This window comes from Petromyzon marinus, chromosome 70 (genome assembly GCF_048934315.1).
Source record: "Petromyzon marinus isolate PM22_M1 ecotype Great Lakes invasive population chromosome 70, UKy_Petmar_22M1.pri1.0, whole genome shotgun sequence".
NCBI classification, from domain to species: domain Eukaryota; kingdom Metazoa; phylum Chordata; class Hyperoartia; order Petromyzontiformes; family Petromyzontidae; genus Petromyzon; species Petromyzon marinus.
Genome location: NC_133736.1, coordinates 2,564,301 through 2,577,565, shown reverse-complemented (window position 1 = coordinate 2,577,565; position 13,265 = coordinate 2,564,301). Strand labels below are relative to the sequence as shown.

At 43.9% G+C, this 13,265-nt stretch overlaps 1 protein-coding gene across 1 annotated transcript in view; it reads right to left on the bottom strand.

Moving 5' to 3' along the window:
• LOC116957165 (sodium- and chloride-dependent neutral and basic amino acid transporter B(0+)-like) overlaps positions 1 to 13,265 on the bottom strand; it is a 91,868-nt gene that overhangs the window by 50,711 nt on the left and 27,892 nt on the right. The gene's annotated exons all lie outside the window — the stretch shown is intronic.

Here is a 13,265-nt window from a genome sequence, read left to right as displayed (position 1 = left end):
GTGTATTAGTGGGTGTATTAGTGGGTGAGTGTGTGAGTGTATTAGTGAGTGTATTAGTGAGTGAGTGAGTGTGTGAGTGTATTAGTGAGTGTATTAGTGAGTGAGTGTCTGAGTGTATTAGTGGGTGAGTGTATTAGTGGGTTAGTGAGTGTATTAGTGGGTGAGTGTGTGAGTGTATTAGTGGGTGTATTAGTGAGTGTATTAGTGGGTGAGTGAGTGTATTAGTGGGTGTATTAGTGGGTGAGTGAGTGTATTAGTGGGTGAGTGTGTGAGTGTATTAGTGAGTATATTAGTGGGTGAGTGAGTGTATTAGTGGGTGTATTAGTGAGTGAGTGAGTGTATTAGTGGGTGAGTGTGTGAGTGTATTTATGGGTGTATTAGTGGGTGAGTGAGTGTGTGAGTGTATTAGTGGGTGTATTAGTGGGTGAGTGAGTGTGTGAGTGTATTAGTGGGTGTATTAGTGGGTGAGTGAGTGTGTGAGTGTATTAGTGAGTGTTTTAGTGGGTGAGTGAGTGTATGATTGAGTGAATTAGTGGGTGAGTGAGTGTGTGAGTGTATTAGTGGGTGTATTAGTGGGTGAGTGAGTGTGTGAGTGTATCAGTGAGTGTATTAGTGGGTGAGTGAGTGTGTGAGTGTATTAGTGGGTGAGTGAGTGTGTAAGTGTATTAGTGAGTGTTTTAGTGGGTGAGTGGGTGTGTGAGTGTATTAGTGGGTGAGTGAGTGTGTGAGTGTATTAGTGAGTGAATTAGTGGGTGAGTGAGTGTGTGAGTGTATTAGTGGGTGTATTAGTGGGTTAGTGAGTGTGTGAGTGTATTAGTTAGTGTATTAGTGGGTGTGTGAGTGTATTAGTGGGTGAGTGAGTGTATTAGTGAGTGTATTAGTGGGTGAGTGAGTGTGTGAGTGTATTAGTGAGTGTATTAGTGGGTGAGTGAGTGTGTGAGTGTATTCGTGAGTGTATTAGTGGGTGAGTGAGTGTGTGAGTGTATTAGTGAGTGTATTAGTCGGTGAGTGTATTAGTGAATGAGTGAGTGTATTAGTGAGTGTATTAGTGGGTGAGTGAGTGTGTGAGCGTATTAGTGAGTATATTAGTGGGTGAGTGTATTAGTGAGTGAGTGTATTAGTGGGTGTATTAGTGAGTGAGTGAGTGAGTGTATTAGTGGGTGAGTGAGTGTGTGAGTGTATTAGTGAGTGTATTAGTGGGTGAGTGAGTGTGTGAGTGTATTAGTGAGTATATTAGTGGGTGAGTGTATTAGTGAGTGAGTGTATTAGTGGGTGTATTAGTGAGTGAGTGAGTGTATTAGTGGGTGAGTGAGTGTGTGAGTGTATTAGTGAGTATATTAGTGGGTGAGTGAGTGTATTAGTGGGTGAGTGTGTGAGTGTATTAGTGAGTATATTAGTGGGTGAGTGAGTGTATTAGTGGGTGTATTAGTGAGTGAGTGAGTGTATTAGTGGGTGAGTGTGTGAGTGTATTAGTGGGTGTATTAGTGGGTGAGTGAGTGTATTAGTGGGTGTATTAGTGAGTGAGTGTATTAGTGGGTGAGTGTGTGAGTGTATTTATGGGTGTATTAGTGGGTGAGTGAGTGTGTGAGTGTATTAGTGGGTGTATTAGTGGGTGAGTGAGTGTGTGAGTGTATTAGTGGGTGTATTAGTGGGTGAGTGAGTGTGTGAGTGTATTAGTGAGTGTTTTAGTGGGTGAGTGAGTGTGTGAGTGTATTAGTGAGTGAATTAGTGGGTGAGTGAGTGTGTGAGTGTATTAGTGGGTGTATTAGTGGGTGAGTGAGTGTGTGAGTGTATCAGTGAGTGTATTAGTGGGTGAGTGAGTGTGTGAGTGTATTAGTGGGTGAGTGAGTGTGTGAGTGTATTAGTGAGTGTTTTAGTGGGTGAGTGGGTGTGTGAGTGTATTAGTGGGTGAGTGAGTCTGTGAGTGTATTAGTGAGTGAATTAGTGGGTGAGTGAGTGTGTGAGTGTATTAGTGGGTGTATTAGTGGGTTAGTGAGTGTGTGAGTGTATTAGTGAGTGTATTAGTGGGTGTGTGAGTGTATTAGTGGGTGAGTGAGTGTATTAGTGAGTGTATTAGTGGGTGAGTGAGTGTGTGAGTGTATTAGTGAGTGTATTAGTGGGTGAGTGAGTGTGTGAGTGTATTCGTGAGTGTATTAGTGGGTGAGTGAGTGTGTGAGTGTATTAGTGAGTGTATTAGTCGGTGAGTGTATTAGTGAATGAGTGAGTGTATTAGTCAGTGTATTAGTGGGTGAGTGAGTGTGTGAGCGTATTAGTGAGTATATTAGTGGGTGAGTGTATTAGTGAGTGAGTGTATTAGTGGGTGTATTAGTGAGTGAGTGAGTGTATTAGTGGGTGAGTGAGTGTGTGAGTGTATTAGTGAGTGTATTAGTGGGTGAGTGAGTGTGTGAGTGTATTAGTGAGTATATTAGTGGGTGAGTGTATTAGTGAGTGAGTGTATTAGTGGGTGTATTAGTGAGTGAGTGTATTAGTGGGTGAGTGAGTGTGTGAGTGTATTAGTGAGTATATTAGTGGGTGAGTGAGTGTATTAGTGGGTGTATTAGTGGGTGAGTGTGTGAGTGTATTAGTGAGTGTATTAGTGGGTGAGTGTGTGAGTGTATTAGTGAGTGTATTAGTGAGTGAGTGTGTGAGTGTATTAGTGGGTGAGTGTATTAGTGGGTTAGTGAGTGTATTAGTGGGTGAGTGTGTGAGTGTATTAGTGGGTGTATTAGTGAGTGTATTAGTGGGTGAGTGAGTGTATTAGTGGGTGTATTAGTGGGTGAGTGAGTATATTAGTGGGTGAGTGTGTGAGTGTATTAGTGAGTATATTAGTGGGTGAGTGAGTGTATTAGTGGGTGTATTAGTGAGTGAGTGAGTGTATTAGTGGGTGAGTGTGTGAGTGTATTAGTGGGTGTATTAGTGGGTGAGTGAGTGTATTAGTGGGTGTATTAGTGAGTGAGTGAGTGTATTAGTGGGTGAGTGTGTGAGTGTATTAGTGGGTGTATTAGTGGGTGAGTGAGTGTGTGAGTGTATTAGTGGGTGTATTAGTGGGTGAGTGAGTGTGTGAGTGTATTAGTCGGTGTATTAGTGGGTGAGTGAGTGTGTGAGTGTATTAGTGAGTGTTTTAGTGGGTGAGTGAGTGTGTGAGTGTATTAGTGAGTGAATTAGTGGGTGAGTGAGTGTGTGAGTGTATTAGTGGGTGTATTAGTGGGTGAGTGAGTGTGTGAGTGTATCAGTGAGTGTATTAGTGGGTGAGTGAGTGTGTGAGTGTATTAGTGGGTGAGTGAGTGTGTGAGTGTATTAGTGAGTGTTTTAGTGGGTGAGTGGGTGTGTGAGTGTATTAGTGGGTGAGTGAGTGTGTGAGTGTATTAGTGAGTGAATTAGTGGGTGAGTGAGTGTGTGAGTGTATTAGTGGGTGTATTAGTGGGTTAGTGAGTGTGTGAGTGTATTAGTGAGTGTATTAGTGGGTGAGTGGGTGTGTGAGTGTATTAGTGGGTGAGTGAGTGTGTGAGTGTATTATTGAGTGTATTAGTGGGTGAGTGAGTGTGTGAGTGTATTAGTGAGTGTATTAGTGGGTGAGTGAGTGTGTGAGTGTATTCGTGAGTATATTAGTGGGTGAGTGAGTGTGTGAGTGTATTAGTGAGTGTATTAGTCGGTGAGTGTATTAGTGAATGAGTGAGTGTATTAGTGAGTGTATTTCGTGGGTGAGTGAGTGTGTGAGCGTATTAGTGAGTATATTAGTGGGTGAGTGAGTGTATTAATGGGTGTATTAGTGGGTTAATGTATTAGAGGGTGAGTGTGTGAGTGTATTAGTGAGTATATTAGTGGGTGAGTGAGTGTATTAGTGGGTGTATTAGTGGGTGAGTGTGTGAGTGTATTAGTGGGTGAGTGTGTGAGTGTATTAGTGAGTATATTAGTGGGTGAGTGAGTGTATTAGTGGGTGTATTAGTGGGTGAGTGAGTGTATTAGTGAGTGTATTAGTGGGTGAGTGAGTGTATTAGTGGGTGAGTGTGTGAGTGTATTAGTGAGTATATTAGTGGGTGAGTGAGTGTGTGAGCGTATTAGTGAGTATATTAGTTGGTGAGTGAGTGTATTAGTGGGTTTCTTAGTGGGTGAGTGAGTATATTAGTGGGTGAGTGAGTGTATTAGTGGGTGTATTAGTGGGTGAGTGTGTGAGTGTATTAGTGAGTATATTAGTGGGTGAGTGAGTGTATTAGTGGGTGTATTAGTGGGTGAGTGAGTATATTAGTGGGTGAGTGAGTGTATTAGTGGGTGTATTAGTGGGTGAGAGTGTGAGTGTATTAGTGAGTATATTAGTGGGTGAGTGAGTGTATTAGTGGGTGTATTAGTGGGTGTGTGAGTGTATTAGTGGGTGAGTGTGTGAGTGTATTAGTGAGTATATTAGTGGGTGAGTGAGTGTATTAGTGGGTGTATTAGTGGGTGAGTGTGTGAGTGTATTAGTGAGTGTATTAGTGGGTGAGTGAGTGTGTGAGTGTATTAGTGAGTGTATTAGTGAGTGTATTAGTGGGTGAGTGTGTGAGTGTATTAGTGGGTGAGTGAGTGTATTAGTGGGTGAATGAGTGTGTGAGTGTATTAGTGGGTGAATGAGTGTGTGAGTGTATTAGTGGGTGAATGAGTGTGTGAGTGTATTAGTGGGTGTATTAGTGAGTGTATTAGTGAGTGAGTGAGTGTGTGAGTGTATTAGTGAGTGTATTAGTGGGTGAGTGTGTGAGTGTATTAGTTAGTGAGTGTATTAGTGGGTGAATGAGTGTGTGAGTGTATTAGTGAGTGAGTGTGTGAGTGTATTAGTGGGTGAGTGTGTGAGTGTATTAGTGAGTGTATTAGTGGGTGAGTGTATTAGTGAGTGAGTGCATTAGTGGGTGTATTAGTGAGTGTATTAGTGGGTGAGTGTGTGAGTGTATTAGTGAGTGTATTAATGGGTGAGTTTATTAGTGTATGAGTGCATTAGTGAGTGTATTAGTGAGTGTGTGAGTGTATTAGTGAGTGAGTGAGTGTGCGAGGGAGGGAGTGAGTGGGTGAGTGTGTTAGTGTATTAGTGAGTGAGTGTGTGAGTGTATTAGTGAGTGAGTGTGTGAGTGTGGGAGGGAGGGAGTGAGTCGCTGAGTGTGTGAGTGTATTAGTGAGTGAGTGTGTGAGTGTATTAGTTAGTGAGTGTATTAGTGGGTGAGTGAGTGTGTGAGTGTATTAGTGAGTGAGTGTGTGAGTGTATTAGTGAGTGAGTGAATTAGTGAGTGAGTGTGTGAGTGTATTAGTTAGTGAGTGTATTAGTGTGTGAATGAGTGTGTGAGTGTATTAGTGAGTGAGTGTGTGAGTGTATTAGTGGGTGAGTGTGTGAGTGTATTAGTGAGTGTATTAGTGGGTGAGTGTATTAGTGAGTGAGTGAGTGCATTAGTGGGTGAGTTTATTAGTGTGTGAGTGCATTAGTGAGTGTATTAGTGAGTGAGTGTGTGAGTGTATTAGTGAGTGAGTGAGTGTGCGAGGGAGGGAGTGAGTGGGTGAGTGTGTTAGTGTATTAGTGAGTGAGTGTGTGAGTGTATTAGTGAGTGAGTGTATTAGTGAGTGAGTGTGTGAGTATGGGAGGGAGGTAGTGAGTCGCTGAGTGTGTGAGTGTATTAGTGAGTGAGTGTATCAGTGAGTGTATTAGTGAGTGTGTGAGTGTATTAGTGAGTGTATTAGTAAGTGAGTGTGTGAGTGTATTAGTGAGTGAGTGTGTGAGTGTGGGAGGGAGGGAATGAGTGGGTGAGTGTGTGAATGTATTAGTGAGTGAGTTAGTGAGTTTATTAGTGAGTGTATTGGTGAGTGAGTGTATTTGTGAGTGAGTGTATTAGTGAGTGAGTGTGTGTGTCTATTAGTGAGTGAGTGTGGGAGGGAGGGAGTGAGTCGGTGAGTGTGTGAGTGTATTTGTGAGTGTGTGAGTGGATTAGTGAGTGAGTGTGTGAGTGTGGGAAGGAGGGAGTGAGTGTGTGTGTGAATGTATTAGTGAGTGAGTGTGTGACTGTATTAGTGAGTGTATTAGTGGGTGAGTGTATTAGGGAGTGAGTGTGTGAGTGTATTAGTAAGTGAGTTTATTAGTGAATGAGTGTATTAGTGAGTGTGTGTGTGTGTGTATTAGTGATTGAGTTTGTGAGTGTGGGATGGAGGGAGTGAGTCGGTGATTGTGTGATTGTATTAGTGAGTGAGTGTGTGAGTGTATCAGTGAGTGTATTAGTGAGTGTGTGAGTGTACTAGTGAGTGTATTAGTGGGTGAGTGTATCAGTGAGTGAGTGTGCGAGGGAGGGAGTGAGTGGGTGATTGTGTGAATGTATTAGTGAGTGAGTGTGTGAGTGTATTAGTGAGTGTATTAGTGAGTGAGTGTGTGAGTGTATTAGTAAGTGAGTGTGTGAGTGTGGGAGGGAGGGAGTGAGTGTGTGAGTGTGTGAATGTATTAGTGAGTGAGTGTGTGAGTGTATTAGTGAGTGTATTAGTGGATGAGTGTATTAGGGAGTGAGTGTGTGATTGTATTAGTGAGTGAGTGTATTAGTGTGTGTGTGTGTATTAGTGAGTGAGTGTGTGAGTGTGGGAGGGAGTGAGTGGGTGAATGCGTGAGTGTATTAATGAGTGTGTGAGTGTATTAGTGAGTGTGTGAGTGTGTGTGTATTAGTGAGTGTGTGAGTGTATTAGTGAGTGAGTGAGTGTATGAGTGAGTGAGTTAGTGGGTGAGTGTGTAAGTGGGTGAGTGTATTAGTGTGTGTGTATTAGTGAGTGAGTGTATTAGTGAGTGAGTGAGTGGGGGAGTGAGTGTGTGAGTGTATTAGTGAGTGAGTGTGTGAGTGTATCATTGAGTGAGTGAGTGGGGGAGTGAGTGAGCGTGCGAGTGTATTAGTGTGTGAGTGTGTGTGTATTAGTGAGTGTGTGAGTGTATTTGTGCATGAGTGAGTGTTTGAGTGTATTAGTGAGTGTGTGAGTGTATGAGTGAGTGAGTGTGTGAGTGTATTAGTGAGTGAGTGTATGAGTGAGTGAGTTAGTGGGTGAGTGGTTGAGTGAGTGAGTGGGTGATTGTGTAAGTGGGTGAGTGTATTAGTGTGTGTGTATTAGTGAGTCAGTGTATTAGTGAGTGAGTGGGGGAGTGAGTGTATTAGTGAGTGGGGGAGTGAGTGTGTGAGTGTATTAGTGAGTCATTGTGTGAGTGTATTAGTGAGTGAGTGAGTGGTGGAGTGAGTGAGTGTGTGAGTGAGTGTATTAGTGAGTGAGTGTGTGAGTGTATTATTGAGTGTGTGAGTGTATGAGTGAGTGAGTGTGTGAGTGTATTATTGAGAGTGTGAGTGTATGAGTGAGTGAGTGTATGAGTGTATGAGTGAGTGAGTGTGTGAGTGTATTAGTGAGTGTGTGAGTGTATTATTGAGTGTGTGAGTGTATGAGTGAGTGAGTGTGTGAGTGTATTAGTATGTGAGTGAGTGTATTAGTGAGTGAGTGTGTGAGTGTATTAGTGAGTGAGTGTGTGAGTGTATTAGTGTGTGAGTGAGTGTATTAGTGAGTGAGTGTGTGAGTGTATGAGTGAGTGAGTGTGTGAGTGTATTAGTGAGTGAGTGTATGAGTGAGTGAATGTATTATTGAGTGTGTGAGTGTATGAGTGAGTGAGTGAGTGTGTGAGTGTATTAGTGAGTGAGTGAGTGGGGGAGTGAGTGAGTGTGTGAGTGTATTAGTGAGTGAGTGTATTAGTGAGTGTGTGAGTGCATGAGTGAGTGAGTGTGTGAGTGGATTAGTGTGTGAGTGTATTAGTGAGTGAGTGAGTGGGGGAGTGAGTGAGTGTGTGAGTGTATTCGTGAGTGAGTGTATTAGTGAGTGTGTGAGTGTATGAGTGAGTGAGTGTGTGAGTGTATTATTGAGTGAGTGTATTAGTGAGTGAGTGTATTAGTGAGTGAGTGTGTGAGTGTATTAGTGAGTGAGTGTGTGAGTGTATTAGTGGGTGAGTGTGTGAGTGTATTAGTGAGTGTATTAGTGTGTGAGTGAGTGTATTAGTGAGTGTGTGAGTGTATGAGTGAGTGAGTGTGTGAGTGTATGAGTGAGTGAGTGTGTGAGTGTATGAGTGAGTGAGTGTGTGAGTGAGTGTATGAGTGAGTGAGTGTGTGAGTGTATTATTGAGTGTGTGAGTGTATTAGTGAGTGTGTGAGTGAGTGAGTGTGTGAGTGTATTAGTGTGTGAGTGTATTAGTGAGTGTGTGAGTGGATTAGTGTGTGAGTGTATTAGTGAGTGAGTGACTGAGTGGGGGAGTGAGTGAGTGTGTGAGTGTATTAGTGTGTGAGTGTATTAGTGAGTGGGGGAGTGAGCATGCCGTAATCCACCGTCCCTTTTCTCCGCAACTAATAAAAACTCCACTCGAAATTCCTGTGGCTGCGTGCAATTCGCTTGTAGTTTAAACCCAGACCCACTGATCGGAGCCTCAATGCATTAGCCCTGTCCGTCTGTTTGCCTGTATCCAAGGCCGTAGCTATGGAGTCAAAATTGGGGGGGGGACCAAATCTTCCAGGGGGTCTGAAAACATAAAAAAATATCTAAATTCGAAAACGAATTTCCTGCCATTTCCTGCTTAAATTTTTTTTTCACACGTAGGCGGGACTTTTGATTTATTTTTTTTAACAATAATGTCTAATAGTGTTATTGTATTTACATTGCTCTGTTTTTTGTTTAAAAAAAAAAACTTTTTTAAAACTTTTCTCGTTTCATTGTATGTCATGGGGAGAGATTGGGGATTCCATAGAGTAACAACCATAACCACAGTCACATGAACAGAAATCTACGCTCTCTTTAACACGTAGGCTTTCGCGACCAATATTATTCATAATAAAGGTTTTTGGGTTAGATCGCGTTTATTTATAAATGTGTCGTAACCCTCCACCACCCGACACGGCCAATCAGCAATAAAAAAAGTGTCACGTTGACAAAAGACAAATAATTCACTACTTTAGCCCACCGGTGTGTTGAAGAGTGAATCCACATTTACAGTTTGAGTACGACGTTTCGCTGGTAAATACATCCAGCATCATCGGGCAATTCGCCAAAATGATGATGCTGGATGTATTTACCAGCGAAACGTCGTACTCAAACTGTAAATGTTGTGGATTCACTCTTCAACACACCGGTGGGCTAAAGTAGTGAACTATTTATGTCTTTTTGTCAACGTGACACTTTTTTTGCTGATTGGCCGTGTCGGGTGGTGGAGGGTTACGACACATTTATAAATAAACGCGAATCTAACCCAAAAACCTTCATGATGAAGAAATCTACGCTGTCGATTTATACGAAGACAGGTCCAGCTATTGTGGCTAAGGTTGAGCAAAGTCACCACCACGTAGAATGAGAATAAAATAATAAATTGATAAAATAAAATAACACAATAATATTCTCACGACGTTTCGGCCACAACACAAGCGGCCTTCATCAGGTGAAGGGACGAGACTGTCCTCCAGACAGCGCTGTCCTACCAGACAGTCTCGTCCCTTCACCTGATGAAGGCCGCTTGTGTTGTGGCCGAAACGTCGTGAGAATTTTATCGCGTTATTTTATTTTATTAATTTATTATTTCATTCTCATTCTACGTGGGTGGTGACTTTACCGAAAGAACCAAAGAAGATGAATCATTGCAGTCACGAAATCTTTAAATCGAAATTTAAGGTTGAGCAAAACTGTTGTTTTTTTGTACATAGCGTAGCAATTATTTTTATAGCAATATATTGGGGGGGGAGGGGGGGCATTTTGAGCATATTTGAATATTGGGGGGTTTGGGGGGGGTAATGTGTCCACCACCCACCACCCACCACCCACCCCCCCCCCCCCCCCCCAAATTTATATTACAATCACAACTTTAAATTCTAGATTTGTAGCTTTCGTGACTGCAAGGGGGTTCAAACTCTTTGGTGTTTTTTTTTCGGGCAAAAGTCACTTAGGTCAAATAAAAAAATGTGAAATGAAGGGAAACAACGAGATCGAATCACGACGTTTCGAGAGGCAACGGAAGCTTCCGCCTTTCAAGTTGGAAACAGTCACGGCACATGGACGCAGCTATCTTGCTGTATCACTTGACGCAGCTGTCTTGCTGTATCACTTGACGCAGCTATCTTGCTGTATCACTTGACGCAGCTGTCTTGCTGTATCACTTGACACAGCTGTCTTGCTGTATCACTTGACGCAGCTGTCTTGCTGTATCACTTGACGCAGCTGTCTTGCTGTATCATTTGACGCAGCTGTCTTGCTGTATCACTTGACACAGCTATCTTGCTGTGTCACTTGACGCAGCTATCTTGCTGTATCACTTGACGCAGCTGTCTTGCTGTATCACTTGACGCAGCTGTCTTGCTGTATCACTTGACGCAGCTATTTTGCTGTATCACTTGACGCAGCTGTCTTGCTGTGTCACTTGACGCAGCTATCTTGCTGTATCACTTGACGCAGCTATCTTGCTGTATCACTTGACGCAGCTATCTTGCTGTATCACTTGACGCAGCTGTCTTGCTGTATCACTTGACGCAGCTGTCTTGCTGTATCACTTGACGCAGCTATTTTGCTGTATCACTTGACGCAGCTGTCTTGCTGTATCACTTGACACAGCTGTCTTGCTGTATCACTTGACGCAGCTGTCTTGCTGTATCACTTGACGCAGCTGTCTTGCTGTATCACTTGACGCAGCTGTCTTGCTGTATCACTTGACGCAGCTGTCTTGCTGTATCACTTGACGCAGCTGTCTTGCTGTATCATTTGACGCAGCTATCTTGCTGTATCACTTGACGCAGCTGTCTTGCTGTATCACTTGACGCAGCTGTCTTGCTGTATCACTTGACGCAGCTATCTTGCTGTATCACTTGACGCAGCTGTCTTGCTGTATCACTTGACGCAGCTGTCTTGCTGTATCACTTGACGCAGCTGTCTTGCTGTATCACTTGACGCAGCTATCTTGCCGTATCACTTGACGCAGCTGTCTTGCCGTATCACTTGACGCAGCTGTCTTGCTGTATCACTTGACGCAGCTGTCTTGCTGTATCACTTGACGCAGCTGTCTTGCTGTATCACTTGACGCAGCTGTCTTGCTGTATCACTTGACGCAGCTATCTTGCTGTATCACTTGACGCAGCTGGCTTGCTGTATCACTTGACGCAGCTATCTTGCTGTATCACTTGACGCAGCTATCTTGCCGTATCACTTGACGCAGCTATCTTGCCGTATCACTTGACGCAGCTATCTTGCTGTATCACTTGACGCAGCTGTCTTGCTGTATCACGTGACGCAGCTGTCTTGCTGTATCATTTGACGCAGCTATCTTGCTGTATCACTTGACGCAGCTGTCTTGCTGTATCACGTGACGCAGCTGTCTTGCTGTATCATTTGACGCAGCTATCTTGTTGTATCACTTGACGCAGCTGTCTTGCTGTATCACTTGACGCAGCTATCTTGCTGTATCACTTGACGCAGCTGTCTTGCCGTATCACTTGACGCAGCTGTCTTGCTGTATCATTTGACGCAGCTATCTTGCTGTATAACTTGACGCAGCTGTCTTGCTGTATCACTTGACGCAGCTGTCTTGCTGTATCATTTGACGCAGCTATCTTGCTGTATCACTTGACGCAGCTGTATTGCTGTATCACTTGACGCAGCTGTCTTGCTGTATCACTTGACGCAGCTATCTTGCTGTATCACTTGACGCAGCTATCTTGCTGTATCACTTGACGCAGCTATCTTGCTGTATCACTTGACGCAGCTGTCGTGCTGTATCACTTGACGCAGCTATCTTGCTGTATCACTTGACGCAGCTGTATTGATGTATCACTTGACGCAGCTGTCTTGCTGTATCACTTGACGCAGCTGTATTGATGTATCACTTGACGCAGCTATCTTGCTGTATCACTTGACGCAGCTGTCTTGCTGTATCACTTGACGCAGCTGTCTTGCTGTATCACTTGACGCAGCTGTCTTGCTGTATCACTTGACGCAGCTGTCTTGCTGTATCACTTGACGCAGCTATCTTGCTGTATCATTTGATGCAGCTGTATTGATGTATCACTTGACACAGCTATCTTGCTGTATCACTTGACGCAGCTATCTTGCTGTATCACTTGACGCAGCTTTCTTGCTGTATCACTTGACGCAGCTGTCTTGCTGTATCACTTGACGCAACTATCTTGCTGTATCACTTGACGCAGCTGTCTTGCTGTATCACTTGACACAGCTGTCTTGCTGTATCACTTGACGCAGCTGTCTTGCTGTATCACTTGACGCAGCTGTCTTGCTGTATCATTTGACGCAGCTGTCTTGCTGTATCACTTGACACAGCTATCTTGCTGTGTCACTTGACGCAGCTATCTTGCTGTATCACTTGACGCAGCTGTCTTGCTGTATCACTTGACGCAGCTGTCTTGCTGTATCACTTGACGCAGCTATTTTGCTGTATCACTTGACGCAGCTGTCTTGCTGTGTCACTTGACGCAGCTATCTTGCTGTATCACTTGACGCAGCTATCTTGCTGTATCACTTGACGCAGCTATCTTGCTGTATCACTTGACGCAGCTGTCTTGCTGTATCACTTGACGCAGCTGTCTTGCTGTATCACTTGACGCAGCTATTTTGCTGTATCACTTGACGCAGCTGTCTTGCTGTATCACTTGACACAGCTGTCTTGCTGTATCACTTGACGCAGCTGTCTTGCTGTATCACTTGACGCAGCTGTCTTGCTGTATCACTTGACGCAGCTGTCTTGCTGTATCACTTGACGCAGCTGTCTTGCTGTATCACTTGACGCAGCTGTCTTGCTGTATCACTTGACGCAGCTATCTTGCTGTATCACTTGACGCAGCTGTCTTGCTGTATCACTTGACGCAGCTGTCTTGCTGTATCACTTGACGCAGCTGTCTTGCTGTATCACTTGACGCAGCTGTCTTGCTGTATCACTTGACGCAGCTATCTTGCTGTATCACTTGACGCAGCTGGCTTGCTGTATCACTTGACGCAGCTGTCTTGCTGTATCACGTGACGCAGCTGTCTTGCTGTATCATTTGACGCAGCTATCTTGCTGTATCACTTGACGCAGCTGTCTTGCTGTATCACGTGACGCAGCTGTCTTGCTGTATCATTTGACGCAGCTATCTTGCTGTATCACTTGACGCAGCTGTCTTGCTGTATCACTTGACGCAGCTATCTTGCTGTATCACTTGACGCAGCTGTCTTGCCGTATCACTTGACGCAGCTGTCTTGCTGTATCATTTGACGCAGCTATCTTGCTG